Source organism: Vulpes vulpes, chromosome 14, assembly GCF_048418805.1.
Source record: "Vulpes vulpes isolate BD-2025 chromosome 14, VulVul3, whole genome shotgun sequence".
Lineage (NCBI taxonomy): Eukaryota > Metazoa > Chordata > Mammalia > Carnivora > Canidae > Vulpes > Vulpes vulpes.
The window spans coordinates 81707361-81733995 of NC_132793.1; the positions used below are offsets into that span (position 1 = coordinate 81707361).

The window sequence follows — 26635 nt, forward strand, 5'->3', positions numbered from 1 at the left end:
TCATTTCCTTGTAAAGAAAATCAGTTTCTCTTTCCTTAGCAAGTACCAATAATGAGACTGCAGAGCCGGCCAACCTCTGAGTCAGGGTTCATGCCCTCTGAAAAGAAGGAGGTTCCCTTTCCTCTGCCCTTAGCAATTGATAAAGGGAATGACAGCACTGATTTCAGAATATCTCTTCCCTAGAGAAACACAAACAATACTCTGAACCTTTGCACATGAAACAAGTCATTTCTACAGCTACAAGAGTGTTTGTATCCTCAACTATTTCAATAACTTACTCCAGTTTTACTAAATAATCATGCACAAATGGACTTCCGCACTCTACTTTTGGAATTATGAGTAGCACTTCTGAGCTCACAATCTCATTAATTGCAAATCCAGCAGTCTGTAGCCCAAGCCACATTTTCCACACCTCCATGAAAATGAAAACAATGATTATGAGTTTGAGCCAACTACTCTAACATCTGTCAGGGCAATCAAGTCATATTGGCTTCAAAGAGCTGTTGGCATTTTGGGAAACACCCCAACACAATTCTATGTGTTATGTATATAGTGCTTACATTTCATAAAAGGACTGTTCTTCATTTTAGACAGATTTGTTAACTACTATGAATAGTATCATTTTTCTTCAGCTTCACTGGATTCAGCAAGTTTTCTGTTTCTAGACACCACAAAACCTTTGGTGATATCATTCAAGAGCCTGTGTTAAGTCAGTCAATTGACAACCTACTTTTTGCAAGAGACTTTTCTTGTTGTTTTATGGTATTAAAGGTTAGGCTTTCAGAGCGTTTAATCTCATTAAATTAAAAAGGACCTACACACATAAAGCCTTAACTTGAAGTGGGAAGTGACAAATGAATATTAAGTGCAAAAGTACATTGAAGGTCTTAAGGGATAACAGTTTGGAATAAACACACACACACACACGGATGTATACATGTGCACCCAAAATCAGGGGGAAATTAACTGTTTTAAGCAAATGCTCTTTTAAGCAACATCATGCTAAAGTAAAAGGAGCTTTTAAGAAAGTGACGGTGGCACCCAGGAAAGAGACTGAACCACAGGTGGTTCAAGGCTTATAATTCAAAGACTCATGGCCCTGACAAATGATCTTTGACAAGGGAGCCAAGATCATTCAAATGGGAAAGGGACAGTCTCCCAACAAATGGTGTTGGGTAGACTGGATATCCACATGCAAAAGAATGATGTTAGACCCTTACTTCATGCTAGATAGAAAAATTAACTTAAAATGGATCAAAGACCTAAAGGTAAAATCAGAAACTACAAAACTCTTAGAAGAGAACATTGGGGAAAAGCTTCATGACATTGGAGTTGGCAATTATGTCTTGCATATGACACCAAAAGCACAGGCTACAAAAAATAAATAAATTAGATTACATCAAAATGTAAAACTTCTGTGTATCAGACACAGTCAATAGAGTGCAAAGGCAACCTCCAGAATGGGAGGGAACATATGCAACTCACGTATCTGATATGTGGTTAATTTACAACATAGAAAGAACTCCTGCAACTTAACAACAAATAAGCAAAAAATATCTGATTTAAAAATGGTCAAAGGACTTAAGACATTTCTTCAAAAATATTCAAATGACCATTAAGCACTTGAAAAGACAGCACTATCATTAGGAAAATGCAAATCAAAACCACAATGAGATATCACTTCACCTTCATTATGATAACTACTTCACTTCCATGAAAAACAACAGCAACAGAAAATAACAAGTTGTGGCAAGGACGAGGAGAAACAAACTCTCAAGCATGGTGGGAATGTAAAATGATACAATCACTATAGAAAACAGTATAGCAGTTCTTCAAAAAAAATTAAACATGGAATTATATAACCTAGCAATTCCACTTCTGGGTATATACCCAAAAGAATTAAAAGCAAACATATATTTGTACACCCATGTTCATAGCATCATCATGCACAAAAGCCAATAGAGGAAAGCAACTCGAGTGCCCACGGAGGAATAAATGGATAAACCAAATGTAGTGTATTCATATGGACTATTATTTAGCCTTAAAAGGAAAGAGATTCTGCAAGTTTGTATTCTTTTATTTGATGGTCATGTGTAGCCGCAAGAGAAGAGGCTCAGAATAACAAAGTTTATTATATTCACAAGTCCTGGACACTGGAGATATGCCTTGTAGGGCCACATGGAAAGACATCAGGGTAGTCAGGAGGCAGAAGCCAGGGCAAAGTAGAGAGGGAAGGCACTTATGCCATGATTATAAATAGGATTTCAGCAGGAAAGACACAGCAAGGCAGGATAAACAGTTAGGATTGGCTTGTTTGAATAATTACTGTGGTCTCTAGTACACCTGGGATGATTAAGGCAGAAGAATACCGCTTCCTGTAGTGTAAGGGCCAGAGAGGGACTGTGGCTCTGAATTGGTTAGCCTGCATATCAAAAGTATGCTTCTGGCTAGGCCCTTTGCTATCTCTAAGAATTGGCTAGCCCCAGAGGAACAGTCTGTTCTCAGTCAAAAAGGGTTTTTAAGATATTAAAACATCATAATATTTATTTTTATTTTTTTAAAATTTTTATTTATTTATGATAGTCACAGAGAGAGAGAGAGAGAGGCAGAGACATAAGAAGAGGGAGAAGCAGGCTCCATGCACCAGGAGCCTGATGTGGGATTCAATCCTGGGTCTCCAGGATCGCGCCCTGGGCCAAAGGCAGGCGCCAAACCGCTGCGCCACCCAGGGATCCCAAAACATCATAATATTCAAATTATAAATATAAAATTAAAATTATGTGTGTGTTTATGTATACAGATATGCACACAATGATGCACGTTACAACATAGATGAACCTTAAGGATATTATACTAAGTGAAATATGTCAGTCAAAAAAGACACATACTTTATAAGTCAACCTATATGAGGTACTGGCATAGTAAAATTCACAGAAACAGAAAGAAGAATGGTGGCTGCCAAGGGCTGGGGGAGGCAGGGATGGTGGGGTTAGTGTTTAATGGGTACAGAGTTTCAGTCTTGCAAGATGAAAAGAGTTCTGGAGATGGATGGTGGTGATGCTTTCAAAACACATGCATACAGTACCACTGAACTGTACACTTAAATGTGGCCAAGGTAGTAAATTTTATGTTACATATATTTTACCACAATAAGAAAAGATTTAAGCCCTGGATAGCTGGTGAAGGATGAAGAGTTACACAGAGGTAAAGAAGCTAGCAATGAGGAGGCAAGAGGAGGGGATGTGATTTTCTGAGTGAGCGGGGGAAGAGTCTATTGGAAAAGAGTATATATATATAATAGGGCTGATGGTACGGAGTCTCATATATCTTGCCCAAAAATGTATTCACTTTTCAATTTTTCATTTCAATTCTACCTTACCTATTTGGATGTCATTATCTCCTATAAATTTAGAAGTAGTATGTCTGAGAAGAATCACAAACTCATAAGCTGTGCAGCATAAATGAACATGGCAAAGATGCACTGGGTAAGCCTTGACAAGCATCAACCACATTTATTCCCTGGAAAGATGCATGTGGCCCAAAGGCAGTAATGTAAGACTGTTCTTCTACTTGCCTCTGTCACAAGACCAATGCACATACCTGCTTGGTTATTTTTCTCCATTCAACCAGAGGCTTCCTCATCTTAGAACAAGCATCCTAGAATTATCTATCAGTCATGAGCTGAGGAGATGACCCAGATGCACAGACAAGAAATGGCACCTGTCAGAGTGGCCTTGCTAGGGGAAGAGTATAGGTCTAGGGTAGATCTGTCTACTGATGAATGCAAGGGCACATGGCTGAATTTTGCTCAGAATGCTACTTAAATCCTGGAGTTTAACAGGTTCTTTGCCTTGTTTATTTCGGACACAAAAGGAACCCTGTCATGATAAAAAGTAAGTAAATTATTCCAATGCACAAAAGTCTATTTCTTTTTGATGCTCAACATCCAAAACCACGTCTAATATAGTACAAGATTCCTATTAGACAAACTCAGCTCCTCTTGTGAAAAAAAAATAAATCAAATTTCATATCCAAAATTCCCAAGTTATATGTTAAGGGGCCTCATTTAAGTATTGTGAATGGGTACTTCTTACCAGGGGTCTAACATTCCAAACCCGAATAATATAGGTAGTAAAAACATTTCTTTATAATCTGCCACCAGTCCATTGCTTCCCAGTTACATATAAATCTTAACAAACATCTTTGATTTTTCTCCCTTCCTAATGTGGTGGTTACAGTTCTGGCCTTGGGCCCCCCAATATGAGCACCAATGTCATTCAAATATGTCACTGTGCCTCAAAATAAGGTCAGCTCTGAGCTTCTCATAGCACGTAAGGAGCACACTGGTGATCCAATTCCACATCTTCTAACTTCTCTAAGACTAAATGGAAAGGTGTATTGAGCTGGCTTCTCAAAGGCCCCAGAACTTTCTCTCTTTTGCGGGGTTGGGGAGAGAGGGCACGAGCTGGAGGGAGGGTAGGAAGGGGCAGAGGGAGAGAGGGAGAATCTTAAGCAAGCTTCATGTCCAGCACAGGGCCAGATGTGGGCCTGGACCTCAAAACCCTGAAAATCATTACCTGAGCCAAAATCAAGAGTCAGATGCTTAGCCATCTATGAGTCACCCAGGCACCCTCTTTCTCTCTAAAACCATAGAATTACAATAGCACGTTTTACTTGAGAAAAATTGGAGGAGAAAATAAAAAAGAAAGTAGAAAACAGAGGAGTTATGCTTAGTGGATTCATGGGACCCTAGGTGAGTCAGTGTCAATTCCTCTGGGGAAAGTAAAAGAGCGGGAATCCATCCCAGAGGGAATGAGGTTAAAGATTTACACAAAACACACAATATGTTGAAGTAGTAGTCCTCAAAGACCACAAAGACCAGTACTAATAATCATTTGGTTTTCTTGAGTCATTTGATTAGTATCTCTTACAAAAGATGGCTCATACAAATTTTAAATAAGTGCCTGGGATCTATTAGGAAAAATTACTTTACATATAGTAACTGAGAGGAAAAGGTGTACTGCCTTTCTCTGAATCTCCATATTCTTAGGTCACTTGCTACTTTTAAGTCATAAGCAGCCCTTAACATTCCCAATGAAGACTGGCTCTTGGAGAGAAGGGTCTACTGGTGACTTAGTCTCACCCCTTCCCACAGTATCTGCCACAGTTCCTGACACACAGTAGGTACTCATTGAATACTAGATAACTATGCTTTCTGAAAATTGTTTTTATTATTAAAACAAATTATTAAAAATTTGGTTTATTATATTTAAATGGATTTTACATGTTAAATGTTCACATGAGATTGAAAACTGTAACAGGAATAATAATTTTTAAATGTCCCCAGGAACCTGATGACAACCACAAATTGATGCAAGTAGTCAAGACCAAGTAGTCAAAAGCTGATAAAAGATTGTCCAATACAAGGATACTCCTGGAAATAGGCATCTGTTACAATAGAAATTACATTAGATTCCTGGGAGAGGAAAAAGCTGAGAATGGTACTGGGAGAGCAAATGAAACCATTTATGCTCATTCATAAACAAACAAGATATAGACAATGACAGAAATACAGACTACAATAGATGAGATACAGGGCCAGTAGGTGTTGACAGGGATATAAAATGCAGAATGAGGGAAGGCTCAGGTGATTATAGCTCTCCACAGAAGATAATGCTTTATGAGTTAGCCCCAGACTGGCAGCAAGAGGGAGGAGGAATGTAGACCCCAAAGGACACTAAGCAAAAGTGTTAAGTGAGGTGACACAGCCAGTAGAGCATGCTGCCTAGCTTTACAGAGTGGCTCTGCCATTTACAAGTTCTGTAATTTTGAAAAGTGTCTTAACATCTCTGTGCCTCAGTTCCACTATGTGTAAGATGAGCCGAAAGGAAAACCTAATTCTTGGTGGGGACTCAGGGGGGTGGTTACGTAGCTGTGAAATGAATAGTAGGTGCTCAGTAAATGTTTGCTATGGCTGCTGGGGCCCGTGGAGTTAGACACAGAAAAGAATGTCAAAATCTTGCATTTGTTGCCTTTCAACTAATATTTATGTCTAAAAGTCACTCTAGTCACTTAAATTCTATTTTTTCATGAAAAGTTTAGATATACTGACAGAAAGATTTAAATCCTGGCAAATAAAATTTTAAAAAGAGGAATAAGGGGCACCTGGGTGGCTTAGCTGGCTAAGCATCTGCTTTTACCTCAGGTCATGATCTCAGGACCCTGAGATTGACCCCTCTAGGTCTCCCTGCTTAGCAGGGAGCCTGCTTCTCCCTCTTCCTCTGCCACTCCTGCTTGTATGTACTTGCTCTCTCTCTCTCTCTCTCTCTCTCAGAAAAATAAATAAAATATTTTAAAAACAATAACTTAGTGGGAGTTTATCATCACTATCACCATCATCATAAATAAAACTTTCCAGTCTCTTCTTAAAATGCAAATACTGCCTCTGAGGTTTACATTAAGTCCATCTATACCACTTGACAGAGATGTGTTTTCAAATGTTTTCCTCTAGATAGGAGAATACTAGGTTATGCAGGGATGAGTGAAGGGATTTGAGGGGAAGAGGTACATAGAATGGGCAACCTTGGTGACTATCATAATTTTATCAAGACCCTAAGACCATGTTTGACATAGGTTAGTCCTGGAGCACTGAAAGCACTATTTTGGGTTCCATTTCAGCTTTGTTAGGGTTCCTACTTGGCCACTTAACTTGATTCTGACATTCCATTATAAGGTTTACAGCTAATCCCATCTCCATTAATCCTAGTACTATAGATGCCAACTCTAAAGCCTTATTTCTTTCCCAATCATCCCAGTCATTAAGTATGTGATCCTAAGTGGACCAACAAGAGTTAAAAGATCAAGATAGGGATCCCTGGGTGGCGCAGCGGTTTGGTGCCTGCCTTTGGCCCAGGGCGCGATCTGGGAGACCCGGGATCGAATCCCACGTCAGGCTCCCGGTGCATGGAGCCTGCTTCTCCCTCTACCTGTGTCTCCGCCTCTCTCTCTCTCTCTCTGTGACTATCATAAATTAAAAAAAAAAAAAAAAAAAAAAAGATCAAGATAAAGTTGTCATCACCTCAGACCTGGGCCACACCTGATAAATAATAAGAAAGAAGGCAAACAGTGAGATTCTGCTTTTGTATGCATTCATATAAAAATGTATTACTGAGGTAGACAGCCTGAGAATTCATATTCTCCAAAGAATGAAGAGAGTACTGATGTTAAAGTTCAGAACCACAGCTTCAGGACTCCAATGGGGATACAGATTTCCACCTCTTAAGAGTTTGGTGGTAATAAAGATAAAGGAATTTAGAAAGGCATCTGAAAAATCTAATAATTTTATAAATTTGAATCTGAAGTCACCATATGACCTTGTGAAAACAACTTAAATTTTCTGGGGCTCATTTTCTACAATCTGTAAACCAAGTGAAGTTTTCCTCCAAGCATGAACTCAATTTACTACAACAGGAAAGATACATCTTAGCAATGCTCTTCATGATAGCACCTTGTCCTTTCTACTACCTAACTGGGAATATCAAAGTATATTCACCAACAGAATTTTTAGCCCATGGTAGATATGAAAAAAATAATGCATTACATCTTTAAACAACAAGCAGATTGAGAATGGTATTAAAAGCCTGGTATGTAACAGATCTTATTGTACTTTAAAATGTATAACAGGGGCACCTGGGTAGCTTAGTTGATCAAACACCTGCTTTTGGCTGAGGCCATGTGGGATGGAGCTTCACAATGGGATCCCTGGTCAGTGAAGAGCCTGCCTCTCCCTCTGCCTATGTCTCTGCCTCTCTCTGTGTGTCTCTCATGAATAAATAAAATCTTTTTAAAAGGGGGGGAAAAAAGAAAAAAAATTCACTTGAGGGACACAGGAGCAGACTTCACCAAGCAGAAGAAAGAATCAGTATCTCAATAAGAGGACATTCAAAATTACCAAGCTGGATGAACCAAAAGAAAAAAAGAATGAAGAAAAATGAAGATAGTTTAAGGGATTTATGAGATACCATCAAGCGAACAACATATGCATATGAGAGTTCCAGAAAGAAAAGAAACACAAGTGCGGAACCTATATGAAGAAATTACGGCCAAAAATGTCCCAATTTGGAGAAGATAAATGGATATACAAATTCAAGAAGCTCAAGGAACTCCAAGTAGGATAATTTTAAGAGATCTACACAGAGACACATCATAATCAAACTAAAAAATCACACACAAAGAGAGAATCTTGAAAACAGAGAAATGATTCATCACATATAAGGGAGCTCCTATTAGATCATCATTGGATTTTTTAGCAGAAACTTTGATGCATCAATGGTAATGAGATAATATATTCCAAGTGCTGAAAGATAAAACTGAAAACCAAGAGTATCATGCATGGAAAAACCATCCTTCAAAAATGAAGGAGAAATTAAGACTTTCCCAGCCAAACAAAAACTGAGTAAGTTCATTACCATAAGACCTGACCTACAAGAAATACTGAAGGCAGTCTTTCAAGTTGAAGCAAAAAGATAATGAACAGAAATGCAAAACTACACAAAAATACAAAATTACCTGGTAAATGTATACAAATAAATATATAATCCTAGAGTATTGTAATGTAGGTACATAAACCACACTTAAATATGATAGGGATTTCTAAAAATGTATAGAAAGTACCCATAAATCTATGTTAATGAATATACAGTATAAAAATAAGTAATTTATGTCATCAGAAGCATAAAGTTTTCAGGGGGTACGGAGATGTAAAGAAGTAGAGTTTTTATATGCAGTTGAAGTTATTATCAGTTTAACATAGATTATTATAACTTTAAGATGTTTAGTATAATAGTAACCACAAAGAAAATACCTTATAGGATATAAACAAAAGGAAGTGAGAAGGGAAACAAAACAGGTCACTACAAAAAATAAATGAAAATTAAAAAATGCAGTGAGAGGAAAGGAGGGACAAAAATGTGTAAGACATACAGAAAACACTAAAATGGCAATGTAAGTCTTTCCATAACAATAGTCACTTTAAAAGTAAATGGATTGTGGTGCCTAGGTGGCTCAGTCAGTTAGGCATCTGACTCTTGATTTAGGCACAGGTCAGGATCTCAGGGTAGCGAGACTGAGCCCTGTGTGGAGCCTGCTTAAGATTCTCTCTCTCCCTCTGTCCCTCCCCTGCTTGCTAACTCTCTCTTTCTCTCTTCCCCTCCCCTCCTCCCTCTCTAAAAAAAAAGAAAATGGTTTAAATGCCTCAAAAAAAAAAAAAGACACATCCACGTATTGCCTCAATGGTTAAAAAATCAAAGATCCAACTTGTGTGATCCAACTTGTTTTATATATATATATATATATATATATATATATATATATATAAAACATTAAAACAAATTAAGGAAAACACATAATGTCAATTGATTCACAGAAAGCATTTGACAAAACTTAATATCCTCTCACAGTAAAAAAAAAAAATTCAACAAACTCACAACAGAGAGAAATTACCACAATATAACAAAGGACACACATGAAAAGCCCACAGCCTATACAACAAACAAATAAAAGGCATCCTAAATATAAAGGAAGAAGAAAAATTATAGCTATACAGAAACATTACCTTATAAGTTGAAAACTCTAAAGATTCTATGCACATACACACACATACACAAGTTCATCAGTTGCAGGATATAAAAACACAAAAATCAGTTGGATTTCTATGCACTAACAATGAATAATCTGAAAAAGAAATTCAAAAAACAGTTCAAGTTACAATAACATCAAAAAGAGTAAAATACTTAGAAATAAATTCAACCCAAGGAGAAAAAGACTTGTACATTGAAAACCACAAAACACTGGTGACAGAAATTTAAAAAGGGATGCCTGGGTGGCTCAGCAGGTGAGCGTCTGCCTTTGGCTCAGGGTGTGATCTTGCAGTCCCGGGATCAAGTCCTACGTTGGGCTCCCTGCATGGAGCCTGCTTCTCCCTCTGCCTATGTCTCTGACTCTCTCTCTCTCTCTGTGTCTCTCATAAATAAAAAAATAAAAATCTTAAAAAAAAAATTAAAAAGACACCAGAAAGTGAAAGACATCCTGTGTTCATGGGTGGGAAGACTTAATATTTTTAAGATGTCAATACTATCCAAAATTCCAATGACATTTTTGGCAGAAACAGAAAATTCCATTCTAAAATCTATATTGAATCTCAAGGGTCCTTAAAGATCATAACAGTCGTAAGAAAAAAAAGACTCAAGGCAGTAGTCTCACATATCCCTAAACATACTACAAAGCAACAGTAATCAAGTCAGTGTGGTAGTGGCATTAAGAGATATATAGACCAATGAAACACCTTTATGTATATGGCCAAATGATATTTGACAAGAGTGCCAAAACTATATAATGGGGAAGGACAGTCTCTTCATCAAATGATGTAAAAACTGCATATCTATGTGAAAAGAATGAAGCTATAAAATTATCTTACCCCATATAGAGAAATTAACTCAAAATGTATCAAAGATCTTAAAATAATACCTAAAACTACAAGACTCTTAGAAAACTCCTAAAACAACATGGGCAAGTATTCATGATATTGCATTTGGCAATGAATTCTTGAATATGACATCAAAAGCCCAAAGGACAAAGGCAAAGATAGATAAATGGGACTATATTAAACTTAAAAACTTCTGAAATCACAGTAGCCAAGAGGTGGAAGTAATCTAAATGTCAATCAACATACGGGTGGATAAGAAAAGTATATACAAATACAATGGAACTACTCATCCTTAGAAAAGAAGGAAATCTGTCATATGCTAGAGTATAGATGAACCTTGATAACATTATGTTGAGTGAAATAAGCCAGCCACAAACAGAAAAACACTACATGATTCCACTTATATGAAGTCAAAAGCCAGCTGTGATCCTGTGATTCTATTAAAACCAATTAAGAATTAATAGTACAAAATACTTTTTACTGAACTCTTTCAAATTTCTTTCACTTTCCAACCTACTTTTACAATTCAACTTTTCAGTATTACAATGAACGTCTTTTATTAATATTTGTGTTTTAATATTATCCTTTCTAAGAGTATATGGTAAATCCTATCTTTGCCTTCCTATCTAACATTCTTCATTCATTCATCAAATAATCAATGAGTAATTACTGAGCTAGACACTGTCCTAGGAACTGAGGATAGCCCATAGTCAAGACATAAAGCTCCTACTTTCTTTCATAGACTTTAAATCATAGTGAGTTAAACAGACAGAAAACAAGTAAACTAATCATAAATCAGTTATTTTGATAGTGACAAGGACCATGATGGGAATAAACTTAGATACTGAGATAAAGAGTGAATATGGTATGAGGATAGGAGCCTTCCTTGGGTACTGTGGTTCACTCCCCTATAGCCATTATACCGTAGATAGTTAATACAGCCTTGACTGTAATTATTTTTGAATATCCAGACAGTCCAATTGCATCTAATGATTAATGAAGAAAAATATGTATAGAATTGAATTCCCAGAAAAAGAGATATTGGGATGAAAAAATTTGAAGAAATTTTGGCCAAGAATTTTCCCAAACTTATGAAAGACATCAAATCGCAGATCTAAGTGAGTCATCAAACACCAAAAATCATAAATATAAAGAAAGCTCTATCTAGACATGTCATTATCAAACTGCTAAGTAGTCGGTGAAGAACAAAATCTTAAGAGCAGACAGATAAAGTTACATTATATGAAGAAGGAAAATGATGACTGATTTATCATAAGAAATAACAGAGGCTAGGAAACCATGATGCAAGATTTTTAAAGAACTGAAAGATTTTGACCACAGTGAAGCTGCCTTAATTTTTCTAGATAAAAGGACCAGGCAAAGATAATGTGTTTCTAGAATATTTAATTAGCTGCTTATTTTGATTGCTTAAGATAGAACCCTCTCTATCCTTGTGCCCTGGGCATTCCATGATATGTTGCATGTGTGGAACCATTCCCATTCCCATATATACCATGCACACAATCTACTCCAGAACCTTATCTTCTTTGCTAATGTCTTGCTCTGAAAGATTATTTCTGTTTTTTGTTTGTTATTTTGTTTTGTTTTGTTTTGTTGTTGTTGTTGTTGCCAGGCGGCCCCTAGCTGTACAGATCGGGGGCTCAGCCCGAGGAGCATCCAGGGCCCTGCAGACGGGGAGCTCTGCAGTTACTGTGGGAGCTGACTCCAGAGTTGGAGAGCTGGCCGCCGCCACTGTTGTTGTTCCTCCTGGTGTCACCTTGTACTTGGGACTGAGCAGGGGCCTCATAGGACTGAGTCCTGCATCTGGCAGGGGGCAGGGCAGCTCCCCCAGGTGCTCACATCTGAGAATCAGCACAGCAGGCCCCTCCCCGAGAAGACCAGCTAGAAGGGCAGGGGAAAAGCAAGTTATTGACCAAACAGCACTGGAAAATTCCAAGGGAAGTCGAGGGATTTACAGTATATAGAATCAGAGGATACTCCCCCCTGTTTTTTGTTTTGTTTGTTCCCCCCACTCCGGCCTGTTTTTTTTTCTTTCTTTTCTCTCTTTTTCTCCTTTATCCAGTACAACTTTTTTTTGGCCACTCTGCACTGAGCAAAATGACTAGAAGGTAAAACTCACCACAAAATAAAGAATCAGAAACAGTCTTCTCTCCCACAGAGTTACAAAATTTGGATTACAGTTCAAAGTCAGAAAGCCAATTCAGAAGCACAATTATAAAGCAACTGGTGGCTCTAAAAAAAAGCATAAAGGATTCAAGAAACTTCATGACTGCAGAATTTAGATCTAATCAGGCCAAAATTAAAAATTAAATGAGATGCAATCCAAACTGGATGTCCTAATGATGAGGGTTAATGAGGTAGAAGAACCAGTGGGTGACACAGAGATGGCAAGGAAGAAAACTTAGGAAAAAAGAGGAAAAAAATGAAAAGATCATGATGATAGGATAAGGGAAATAAATGACAGCCTCAGAAAGAAAAAATCTACATTTAATTGGGGTTCCAGAGGGCGCCGAAAGGGCCAGAGGGCCAGAATATGTATTTGAACAAATCATAGCTGAGAACTTCCCTAACTTGGGAAGGGAAACAGGCATTCAGATCGAGGAGATAGAGACACCCCCCCCCCCCCCCGCTAAAATCAACAAAAATCACTCAACACCCTGTCATTTAATAGGGAAACTTGCAAATTCCAAAGATAAAGAGAGGATCCTTAAAGCAGAAAGAGACAAGAAATCTCTAACCTTTATGGGGAGAAGTATTAGGATAACAGGAGACCTCTCCACAGGACCTGGCAGGCCAGAAAGGGCTAGCAGGATATATTCAGGGTCCTAAATGAGAAGAACATGCAGCCAAGAATACTCTATCCAACAAAGCTCTCATTCAGAATAGAAGGAGAGATAAAGGGCTTATAAGATAGGCAGAAACTGAAAAAATATGTGACCACCAAATCAGCTCTGCAAGAAATATTAAGGGGGACTCTGTAAAAGAAAGAGGAAGTCCAAGGAAACAATCCACAAAAACAGGGACTGAATAGGTATCATGATGACACTAAATTCATATCTTTCAATAGTAATTCTGAAAATGAATGGGCTTAATGACCCCATCAAAAGGCACAGGGTTTCAGACTGGATAAAAAATGAAGACCCATCTATTTGCTGTCTACAAGAGACTCATTTTAGATGTAAAGACACCTACAGCCGGAAAATAAAAGGTTGGAGAACCATTTGCATTCAAAGGTCCTGGAAAGAAAGCAGGGGTAGCCATCCTTATATCGGATACATTAAAGTTTATCCCAAAGACTGTGATAAGATTTGAAGAGGGACACTATATCATACTTAAGGGATCTATCCAACAAGAGGACCTAACAGTCATGAATATTTATGCCCCAAATATGGGAGCTGCCAAGTATCGCCATCAATTAATAACCAAAGTTAAGACATACTTAGATAATTATACACTTATACTTGGTTACTTGAACACGTGCTTTCTATTATAGACAGATCTTCTAAGCATAACATCTCCAAAGAAACAAGAGCTTTAAATCATACACTGGACCAGATGGATTCCACAGATATTTACAGAACTTACATCCAAATGCAACTGAATACATATTCTTCTCAAGTGCACATGGAACTTTCTCCAGAATAGACCACAAACTGGCTCACAAATCAGGTCTTAACCGATACCAAAAGATTGGGATTGTCCCCTGCATATTTTCAGACCATAATGCTTTGAAACTAGAACTAAATCACAAGAAGAAGTTTGGAAGGATATCAAACATGGGGAGGTTAAGGACCATGCTGCTAAAAGATGAAAGAGTCAACCAGGAAATTAGGGAAGAATTAACAATATTCATGGAAACTAATGAGAATGAAGATACAACCATTCAAAATCTTTGGGGGTACAGCAAAAGCAGTCCTGAGGGGGAAATACATCGCAATACAAGCATCCATCCAAAAACTGGAAAGAACTCAAATACACAAGATAACCTTGCACCTAAAGGAGCTGGAGAAAAAACAGCAAATAGATCCTACACCCAGCAGAAGAAGAGAATTAATAAAGATTTGAGCAGAACTCAATGAAATAGAGACCAGAAGAACTGTGGAACAGATCAACAAAACCAGGAGTTGGTTCTTTGAAAGAATTAATAAGATAGATAAACCATTAGCCAGCCTTATTAAAAAGAAGAGAGAATTAATTAATAAATTCATGAATGAGAAAGGAGAGATCACCACCAATACCAAGGAACAGAACCTGAACTGGCCGATACCCAGGGAGGAAATTGAAGCAGTCATCAAAAACCTCCCAAGACACAAGAGTCCTGAGCCAGATGGCTTCCCAGGGGAATTCTATCAAACGGTTAAAGAAGAAACCATACCTATTCTACTAAAGCTGTTCAGAAAGATAGAAAGAGATGGAGTGCTTCCAACATTCATTCTATGAGACCAGCATCACCTTAATTCCAAAACCAAAGATCCCACCCAAAAGGAGAATTACAGACCAATATCCCTGATGAACACAGATGTAATAATTCTCAACAAGATACTAGCCAATAGGTTCCAACAATACATTAAGAAGATTATTCAGCATGACAAATTGGGATTTATCCTCGGGATGCAAGGTTGGTTCAACACTCATAAAGAAATCATCGTGATAGATGATATCAACAAGAGAAAAAACAAGAAGCCCATGATCTTCTCAATAGATGCAGAGAAAGCATTTGACAAAATACAGCATCCATTCCTGATCAAAACTCTTCAGAGTGTAGGGATAGAGGGAACATTTCTCAGCATCTTAAAAGCCATCTATGAGAAGCCCACAGCAAATACCATTCTCAATGGGAAACACTGGGAGCCTTTCCCCTAAGATCAGGAACAAGACAGGGATGTCCACTCTCACCACTGCTATTCAACATAGTACTAGGAGTCCAAGCCTCAGCAATCAGTCAACAAAAAGAAATAAAAGGCATTCAAATTGGCAAAGAAGAAGTCAAACTCTCCCTCTTCGCAGATGACATGATACTGTACGTAGAAAAGCCAAAAGACTCCACCCCAAGATTGCTAGAACTCATATAGCAATTCGGCAGTATGGCAGAATACAAAATCAATGCCCAGACATCAGTGGCATTTCTCTACACTAACAATGAGACTGAAGACAGAGAAATTAAGGAGTCAATTCCATTTACAATTGCACCCAAAAGCATAGGATACCTAGGAACAAACCTAACCAAAGAGGTAAAGGATCTATATCCTAAAAACTATGGAACACTTCTGAAAGAAATTGAGGAAGACACAAAGAGATGGAAAAGTATTCCATGCTCATGGAGTGGAAGAATTCATACTGTGAAAATGTCTATGCTACCCAGGGCAATTTACACATTCAATGCAATCCCTATCAAAATACCACAGGCTTTCTTCAGAGAGATGGAACAAATAATCTTACCATTTGTATGGAATCAGAAAAGACCTCAAATAGCCAGAGGAATATTGAAAACAAACAAACAAAAAAACCAGGGCTGGGGCATCACAATACCGGATTTCAAGTTGTACTACAAAGCTGTGATCATCAAGACAGTGTCATACTGGCACAAAAACAGACACATAGATCAATGGAATAGAATAGAGAACCCAGAAATGAGCCGTTAACTCTATGGTCAACTAACATTCAACAAAGCAGGAGAGAGTATCCACTGGAAAAAGGATAGTCTCTTAAATAAATGGTCCTGGGAAAATTGGACAGCCACCTGCAGATGAATGAAACTAGACCATTTTCTTACATCATACACAAAGATAAACTCAAAATGGATGAAGGATCTAAATGTGAGACAAGTTTCCAACAAAGTCCTAGAGGGGAGCACAGGCAACACCCTCTTTGAACTTGGCCACAGCAACTTCTTGCAAGATACATCTATGAAGGCAAGGGAAACAAAAGCAAAAATGAACTATTGGGAATTCATCAAGATAAGAAGCTTCTGCACAGCAAAAGAAACAGTCAACAAAACTAAAAGACAACCTACAGAATGGGAGAAGATATTTGCAAATGACATATCAGAAAAAGGGCCAGCCAGAACCCAAGATCTATAAAGAACTTATTAAACTCAGCAGCAAAGAAACAAACAATCCAATCATGAAGTGGGTAAGACATGAACAGAAATTTGACCAAAGAAGACCTACACGTGGCCAACCAGTACGTGAGAAAATGCTCCGCATCACTTGCTATCAGGGAAACACAAATCAAAACCACAATGAGATACCACCTCACACCAGTGAGAATGGGGTAAATTCACAAGACAGGAAACAAATGTTGGAGAGGATGTGGAGAAAGGGGAACCCTTTTGCACTGTTGGTGGAAACGTGAACTGGTGCAGCCACTCTGGAAAACTGTGTGGAGGTTCTTCAAAGAGTTAAATATAGATCTGCCCTATGACCCAGCAATTGCATTGTTGGGGATTTACCCCAAAGATGCAGATGCAGATGCAGTGAAATTCCAGGACTCCTGCACCTCTATGTTTATAGCAGCATTGTCCACAGTAGCTAAATTGTGGAAGGAGCCTCGGTGTCCATTGAAAGATGAATGGATAAAGAAGATGCAGTATAAGGTATACAATGGAATATTACTCAGCCATTAGAAACGACAAATACCCACCATTTGCTTCAAAGGGGATGGAACTGGAGGGTATTATGCTGAGTGAAGTAAGTCTATCGGAGAAGGACGAACACTATATGGTCTCATTCATTTGGAATATAAAAGATAGTGAAAGGGAATAAAGGGGAAAGGAGAGAAAATGAGTGGGAAATATCAGTGAGGGTGATAGACAATGAGAGACACTTAACTCTGGGAGAGGAACAAGGGGTGTTGGAGGTGGGTGGGTGGTTGGGGTGACTGGGTGATGGGCACTGAGGGGGGCACTAGATGGGATGAGCACTGGGTGTTATGCTATATGTTGGCAAATTGAACCTCAATAAAAAATATTAAAAAAAGTAAAATAAATAAATCCAAATCATACAAAGTATGTTCACTGACCACAGTGGATTTTAATCAGAAATCAATAACAGAAAGAAAAACTGGAAAAATCTCAAGTATTTGGGAAATGATTATCAGACACCTAAATGAGCACCTTGCATGGGTGAAAGAAGAAATTAAAAAGGAAATTAGTAGGGTGTTTTTAATTGAATGTAAATGAAACAAAAAAAACCTGAAATCTGTGGAATGCTAGTATAGTATTGCTTAGGAAGAATTTGTAGCACTATACACTAAATTAGATAAGAAGGTCTAAAATCTATGACTTCATCTTCCACTTTAAGAAACTAAAAATAAAGCAAGTGAAACCCAAAGCAAGCAGAAGAATGGTAATTATATAGATCTAAGTTAAAACCAGTGAACTAGAAAACAGAAAAATAATATGGTTGGGCGCTGATCTCTGTATTTTAAAGAGATCCCCAGGTAATTCTGATATAAAGCCACATTTATAAACTTCTGGACAGATTTCTTTTGGAATCTCTTCAAGCCATGATATTCTATGAAACTATGATTTTCACATCTGCATTTGTCCCTCAAATGTGAGTTAGTAGGATAAACAACCTAATCGATATGAGCACGGTAATACTTTATAAAAGGATCTGTAAGATATTTTTGATCAGGATGTTAATTACATACTGATGAAATGCTGACAGCTGAACAGAAATCTCCACATAAAGCAAAGCTTTTATGACAGTGGAGCTGCCTGCAAGTTCTATTTCACTACTGATAAACCAGGCCAACACAGTGTGTAGGTCTAGGAACACAGTGGATGGAAGGCAGAGGACATGTTCTGTCCTCTCTTTATGTGTCAGGTGTTTTAATCTACAATTCTTATGACAAGACATGGATATATTTTTAATTATCTCATTTAGAGATAGTACCTACCAGTCAGTGACATTGTTTCTTGCATGGAACCTGCTGGCAACTGGTGGAAGAACCCTTATTTGAGTCCATTTCTTTTCTCACTCAAACCCTCTCTAAAGCCACATAAAACTATTTTGCTCAGTTTCTGCAGTGGTAATGAATAAACATAAGAAACAGATCACTTGTTATTCTATAAACTGAATTGCATATTCAAATCAAGTCCAGACATTAGATTATTCCTAAGGACATGTGATCAGAGTTATTTACCAAATTACATGTTAAAAAGTACTTATACATTGAGATCTCATTATATGTCTCCTACAAGAAAAAATTATAGCCTAGTAAAAAATCATTTTAATGAACCAAACCACGGGCATATATTCTAATATAGCCTTGCCTTACACAGGCCTTAGGTAAAATGTGCCATGGTGAAATCCTAAGTGCTAAGGTACATGTGTCAAAGGGATCACTGCCCAAAATGGCAGGGATTATGTGGGGAAGCTGAGGTCTTAACCCAGTATCCCTTGGATGCTTTATTAGTCTCCCACAGAGATGACAGGTATAATTTCTTCACAAAATTTGTTCTCCACCTCCCTATGCATTTGAATTAATTTGTGAGAGAATCAGTTAACTAAGTCTACAGTAATCCTTTTACTTTGAGCACAACAATTAAGAATGTCTGTTTCCTCTCCTCCTACATCTGTTCTGAAAATGGAGTGAATACATTTGAATTATTTTCTGGATATACAGTAATTGTTGGAAAATGACAACTCACCCATCTGTATAGTAGGCTGTAGTTTTTAAGTCAAGACTAACCAAGTTAACCTAAATGTACAGTTGAGACATTCATCTGATGTGCATTAAGACAGGAAAAGATAGTTAGAAAGGTCATTGGAAAATCAGTGCTCAACTGAGGCACTTACATTGTGATCCATCAAGTTGCTGTGCTTTAGAGACCCCAAAATATCACACACAACACACCCTCCCTTCAACTCTCTCTTCCTCTGGCATACAAGCACCTACAATACAACACTTGTGTTTCATTCCTTTGGATTAAAACCTTATGTCTTTTAATTTTTCTTAAAATATAAAAAAAATCAGGATTAGGGACAGGGATACATCCATTTTAATCATATCTCAATACTTTTGATTGTACAGTCCTTCACACATTTCAAAATTCTCTCGAATTCTGTGATCCAGCTAAAATGCTCAAAACTCTATGGCAGGGCCTGGCAGGAGTTGTCACATTTATACACATCAGGAACTAGCTCAGAAACATAGAAGAGTTTTCTCTACCTTTCCACTGGCTACTTTGGGCCTCTCTCAGAGACATCACATCTGTGACCAACAGTCGTTAAACATTCTTTTTATAGTTCTTTGTTACTCGACTATCCTCAAAATTTGCACTGAAAGATATTAAAAAGCAACATGATAAAGTGTGCTTTAAAAATTATACTTCAAAGCCCACTTGTTATGTCTTTTAGTTGTTTAACATTCATTATCCACAACAAAACTAACTCCTTTCTGTGGTCATATTCCCACTATTTTGTCATTGTCTCTCTCCCTTTCCTCATAGATGAGGAAGTGACCTAGAATGTGACCTAGAATGGGCAGGAGGTCCTCATACTGCACCCAGCAAGGAATTGGCTGGGTCACTTCAATACTCTTGAATCAGTGTCCATCTGCCATGGCCAGCTCTGGGAAGTGTGAAGAAAAGAATCTTAAGTGGCAACTCCTCCAGGGAGGTATCCCCACTGAGGAGAAGGCTGAGATTCCTCTGCCTTCTGCCATGAAGTTACAGCAGTGTCAAAGCTCACCTTATCACTCAGGCAACCAGCTTCTTTTCATGCTGGATGCTCATCATTCCACATTTAGAAGAAGTTTTAACTAAACTAGGAGTATAAGCGTTAGAAAAGCCTGGAAAAGAAGTCCAGATATGCAATCACCTGAAGAAGAGGAATGGAAAATTAATCCCCCTTGTCATGGATATAGCCAAGACAAGGTTATTCAGATGTTCTGCCTAAATTAAATGAGTCCATGAGTCATTTCTATCCATTGGAGATATGTTCAGTGTTCATTCACCTTTAAAAGCCAACCAATAACCTTTTATTTTTCCTAAAACTAACTGTATTTGGTATAAGGTATCCAGATTATGGACAGGAAATTCGTATTCTGAAATACTCTATTTTCAGGAGAGTGGTTCAAATTTCCTGAAACTCTGAAGGGAGAGAAATTCACTCAGGTTCATTTCCTTTCCTTTTCACAATTCTCTTATAGAAAGTTTATCCTCCTCCAACCTTTTCTAGCTCACCTGACAAGATCTGTTCCTGAGATAAATGATACCCTGAATAACAGTGAACTAGGAAAGGACATAGGTGAAGTATTACTTAGAATGATGGATAGTTAAAGATGGGGAACTAAAACAGACACATCCATAATTTAGAAGTTAGTTGAGGAGAGATAATAGCTGGAAAAATAGCGAGTATTTTTAAAACATAATGATCACAATTTATATTAAGAAAACCAAGTAGAGTATTCCATGGGGATATATCACTGCTATGTGACATAAATGAGTCTGTTGGATTCCATCTATTTAATGTGGACAATAACAGTGATGAGCCATTTTATTTATTTCCTGATGTTGGATCTTTGTGGATGTAGTTCGACTAGTATGTTGGGAGATGCCAATGTAAACTGATGCATCTATAGTTAGAAACTGGGAACTGTGTCCTGGGGTGGGACTCAGAAGATCAATTCCCAGCTGCAGAACTGTGGAAAGTACACAAAAGTGTTATAGAAGCTGTTTCATGGCTGCACCACATTGCATCACCGTCAAAATATGCTACACCTATTGTACAGATGAGAAACCAATGCTAGAAGAAACTCTGGGGAGACACTTGATCCATTCGGGCAGGGAGGTGAGCGGGGGTGCAGATCATGGAAGAGGGCTTCTCATAGGAGGTAAGAGAGTCAGGTGCTGGAATGAGAGCAGTGCAAATAGCAAGGATCCAGATAAGGAAAGTAGGAGGTTTGGTGTACTCAAAGCATATAATTTGTGAGGTGTGGAGTGGCAGGAAGTGAAAGCAGAGCAGTAGGTAAGGGCCAGATAGTAGCTTACTGCTTTCCATCATTCTAAGGGCTTGGAATTTATCCTAGGATTAAAGTGGAGTTTTCAAGGAATTTAAACTAAAGAGTGCCTTAAACAAACTTGCCTTACTCCAAAGTGGAAATCTCAATAATCCCAATATTGACTCCTACATGCTTGTCTTCAGGGACCCTTTCCCCTTCACTCTCCTTCAGAAAAGCCCAAGCGTCTGCCTTGCTCCCCACAGGTTCATGATCCAGGGTGTGGTGCAGAGTGAAAGCACAGTAAATAGAGGCTGCCTGAGAGAGGGAGGGAGAGTAACAGGAGAGGTAACAAAGAAACTGGTAATTATAGTAAACTAATCATAAATTCATATATAACACTATTATGTGACAAAGGTTGATTGTGCCTTGAAGAAGAGGCATGATAGTTTAACAGGCTACAAGAGACAAAAGTAGTGAAAAAAAGAAATTCAGATTTTTATAAGAAATTGTCCTTGGGGCAGCCCAGGTGGCTCAGCGGTTTAGAGCTGCCTTCAGCCCAGGGGCCTGATCCTGGAGACATGGTATCAAGTCCCACATCAGGCTCCCTGCATGGAGCCTGCTTCTCCCTCTGCCTGTGATTCTGCCTCTCTCTCTCTCTCTCTCTCTCTCTCTCTCTCCCCCTGTCTCTCTCATGAATAAATAAATAAAATCTTTAAAAAGAAAAAAGAAATTGTCCTTTATTATTTTTTTTTTAAAGAAATTGTCCTTTAAAGCAGAATCCTCTAAACCATGAAAGAAAATGGTGTCTAATTCTGTATTCTTGGGCAGTTACTTGGTTTGAACATCAGTGAGTTGCTGGGTTCCGCCACTCAGACATTATTTAGCATTTAAATGATACGAGAAGAAGAATCCTAAAATGTGCCAGGGATCCTGCAGGCTTTCATCAGGTCACTTTGCTGCACCAGGATCATGACAATGTGTATGGTGGAACTGTAAAATCATGAAATAAAAGAAGAGCATCCTGTTTTATGGTTTTATATTTAGCTGTTTTTTAAATTTCTTTCACTCAAAAACCACAGAGCCCTTCTGATAACATGAAGCTTTAGAAGAGTTGTCATTTAAAAAAATATTCTCTCTTAGTGTGTATTACACTTTCACAATTCCTTACATACATAACGGAAAAATAAAAATCTTAGAATTGTGAATTCTGCTTGCTTGTTCCACATGACAAAGCCTTAGTACATCCACTTCTGAGTGTTTTGTTCTGGGCATGTGTTAAGAGGGATTCCGTGTTTTTGAATAGAATTGGCGGGCATTTTCTACAACTAGTATGGTGGCTAAGTGATCCAGCTATCTTCAGAGATCTGGGTGGGAAGCTTAGCTCACCCACTTTCTACCCATTTCCAATTTTCCACCTCAGAGGACAACTTTGGTACTGAATAGTACCATAGATGGAAGGTGCAGTGCTATATTATACCACAGGATATGTGAAAGACTAAAGTCATCTACAAGGTAAGAAACAAATCTTATTTATCTTTGTTCTAGGGTCAAGCACAGTGTCTGACAATTAATGAAATTAGCAACATCTTTTCAATCTGCTCTTTCCATATAAATGCAGAATTCCTGCACACTCTACTCTTCACACTGGAGAGACCCTTTGTATAACTATGAAGGGGGAGATGTAGTGACGATTGAATTTGTGAACCTTGTGCCATGTTAATTTAAATGTATTGCTTATTAAATAAATATCTTAAAGCTGGAAGTAATTTGGTTCCCTTCCTTTATTATTTGGAAAAGGCAAGAGAAACACGTAAAGATGACATGACTGCTCCAAAAATACACTGGGCAGGCATGTCCAAACTTCTGCATACTGCACCACAAGGGTCTTGATGTTCTATGCCTATTGGAACCAGTGTAGTTCTATGTCTTGCTACTGATAAATTGGACATCTGAGCCTCAAATTTGGAAGAACAAAGGAACAAGGTGGCTGGGGTAGCACGAGAGTTAGTAAGCTGCTGGGCTCTGTTTGGAACTAAGCCCCATGGAGAAGAAGAAATAAACTAAAGCTTAGGTTCACCCTATGAAAAAATATGTTGGCCACAATCCCCATGGTCTCTGATCATCATCAAGAATATGGTAAAGGCTTGTACCAACAACCGTATGCATTTCTCCCCTGGCCAATCACACTATTCTTGTCTTGGTCTTGAGAATCTACTCTAATCTATCTATTGTTAACCTATCAAAACAATTGATAGAAAAACTAGATAGGAAATCAGCAAAGCTGTAGAAGAACTCAACAATACCATTAAACAACAGGATCCAATCCATTCAATAACAGTAAAATATACATTCTTTTCAAGTGCCCATGGAACATTCACCAAAATAGACCATATTCTGGATCATAACAAGTCCAAATGAATTAAACTTATATAGAATATATTCTCTGATTATAATGGGACCAAACTAGAAACGAGTAACAGATAGCAAGAAAACTTCCAAACACCTGGAAACTAAAAACATACTTGTAAATAGTCTGAGTTAAGAAAATCAATCTCAAGGGAAATAAATACATTGAACTTGATAAAAAAGAAAATTAAATATACCAAAATCTGTGAGATAACAGTTAAAGCAGTACATAGAAGATAATTTAAAGCACTACTGCTTATATTAGAATAATCTCATGTCAAGAAACTAAACATTACCTCAAAAAAGAAGAACAAAATAAACCCAAAGTAAGCAGAAAAAAAAATAATAAAAGCAAAAGCAACATTTAATGAAGTTGAAAACAGAAAACAATAGAGAAAAACAATAAAACAAAAAGGTAGTTCCTCAAAAAGGTCAAACAAACCTCTAGCAAGATGACAAAGAAAAAAGAAAGATGACACAAATTACTAATATCCTAAATGAAGCAGGGGATCTATTATAGGGCATAAAGATTTTAAAGGACTGTAAGGGAATACCACGAACAATTCTACACATATAAATTGGCAGGGGGTTTTTATTTTTTATTGTTTTAAAGATTTTATTTATTTATTCATGAAAGACACACACACACACAGAGGCAGAGACACAGGCAGAGAGAGAAGCAGGCTCCATGCAGGGAGCCTGATGTGGGACTCGATCCCGGGTCTCCAGGATCAGGCCCTGGGGCCAAAGGCAGCACTGAGACACCCAGGCTGCCCAGCATTTTAAAAGAAATGGACCAATTTCTTAAAAAGCATAAGCTATTACAACTTACCTAATATAAGATTGATAAGTCGAAGAGATTTATGTATATTAAGGAAATTAAATTATAATAATAAAACTTCAGAAAAGAAATCTCCTGACCCAGAGAATATTGCTGGAGAATTCTATGAAATATTAAAGTTAACACAAACTTTTATGCAATTTTTTCCAGAAAACAGAAGATCAAGGGACACCTCTAACTTATTTTATGAAGCTAGCATTATCTGGTACCAAAACCAAACAGACTGTCAAAAAAAAAAAAAAAAAAAAGAAAGAAAGAAAGAAAGAAAGAAAAATAAAAGGAAACAAAACTGCAGAGCAATGTTCCTCATGAATAGAGAGGTAAACATCCTTAACAAAATATTGGCAAAAAGAATTCAGCAATATATAAAAAGAGGTTTTTAAAAAAGAGTATTATCAAACACATAACTATGTGGGGCTTATTCTAGGGATGCAAGACTGGCTCAGTATTTGAAAATCACTCAACCTAATCCACCACATTAACTGGCTAAAAAAAAAAAAAAAATTCACATGATCTCATCTATTGATGCAGAAAAAAGCACTTGACAAAATCCAAGAGCCATTCATGATTAAAAAAAAAAATAGAACTTTCAGAAAATCAGAAATAGAGGGAACTCTCCCAATTTGATAAAGAACTGTACAAATATATAGTTACCATTACACTTAATAGTGAAAGACTGACTGTCCTTCCTCTAATATCTGGAACAAAGCAAGATGTCCATTCACACCACTGCTATTCAACACAGTCTTGGAAATTCCAGCCAGTGAAGTAAGGCAATAAAATAAAAGACATACAGATTAGAAAGCAAGAAATATAACTTCCTATGTGACATGATGGTGTACACAGAAAATCCCAAGGAACCTATCAAAAAACAAACACATAAAAATTCCCAAAACTAGTGAATTTCAGCAAGTCAGAGGACACAAAATCAACACACAAAAATCAACTGTATTACTGTATATCAATGAAGACAGGTATAAAGACATTTTAAAATACAGTACCATCTGTAGTCACTCCCAAAACGTGAAATACTTAGCTGTAAATCTAACAAATATATTCAGAACTTGTATACTAAAAACTGTAAAACACTGGATGTAAGAAATTGAGGCAGATTCAAAATGGAAAGGCATACCACATATGTGGATTTGAATACTCAACATAGTACAGATATTATTTTTCCCAAACAGAGACTTACCAGAAGAGTTTTTCTAGATATAGACAAGATAATCCTAAAATTAATATGGAAATCAAATGGCTTATAAGAGTTAAAATAAGTTCTAAAAAGCTGTTGAACTAATCTACCCAATGCCCAATTTCAAGACTTATTACATAACTACAGTAATCAAGACTGTGGATATTGACGCAGTGATAGACATACAGATAAAAAGAACAAAATAGAGAACACAGAAATATGTATATATATATATACATATTAATCACATATACATATCTATCACTATATATATATATATATATATATATATATATATATATATATAGTGATAGAAGATCCAGATATCCATAGAGGAAAAAATGGTGGAGAGAACTTACCTCACTGATTTTATATAAAGACAGATAATTAGTTAAATGTTAAATGTAAAATATAAATTATCAAATTTTTAGAAGAAAACAAAGGAGAAAATCTTCAGGAACTAGTGCTTCATGAAGAGTTTTAGTCATTACTCCAAAAGCATGTTCCATGAAAGTTTAAAAATCAATAAATTGAACTTCATCAATATTAAGACCTTTTTCTCTGTGAAAGATCTTGTTACAAGGATAAAAAAACAAGCTCCATACTGAGAGAAAAACATTTGTAAATTACATCTGGCAAAGGACTCACACCTAGAAAGAACTCAGTAATTCAACAGAAAAAATGAAACAAAATAATCCAATTTTTAAAGGGTAACTAATATGAAAAGATATTTCAATAAAAA

At 37.3% G+C, this 26635-nt stretch overlaps 1 protein-coding gene across 2 annotated transcripts in view; it reads right to left on the bottom strand.

The window, feature by feature from the left end:
- GABRG3 (gamma-aminobutyric acid type A receptor subunit gamma3) overlaps positions 1 to 26635 on the bottom strand; it is a 675209-nt gene that overhangs the window by 640783 nt on the left and 7791 nt on the right. The window lies entirely within an intron of this gene.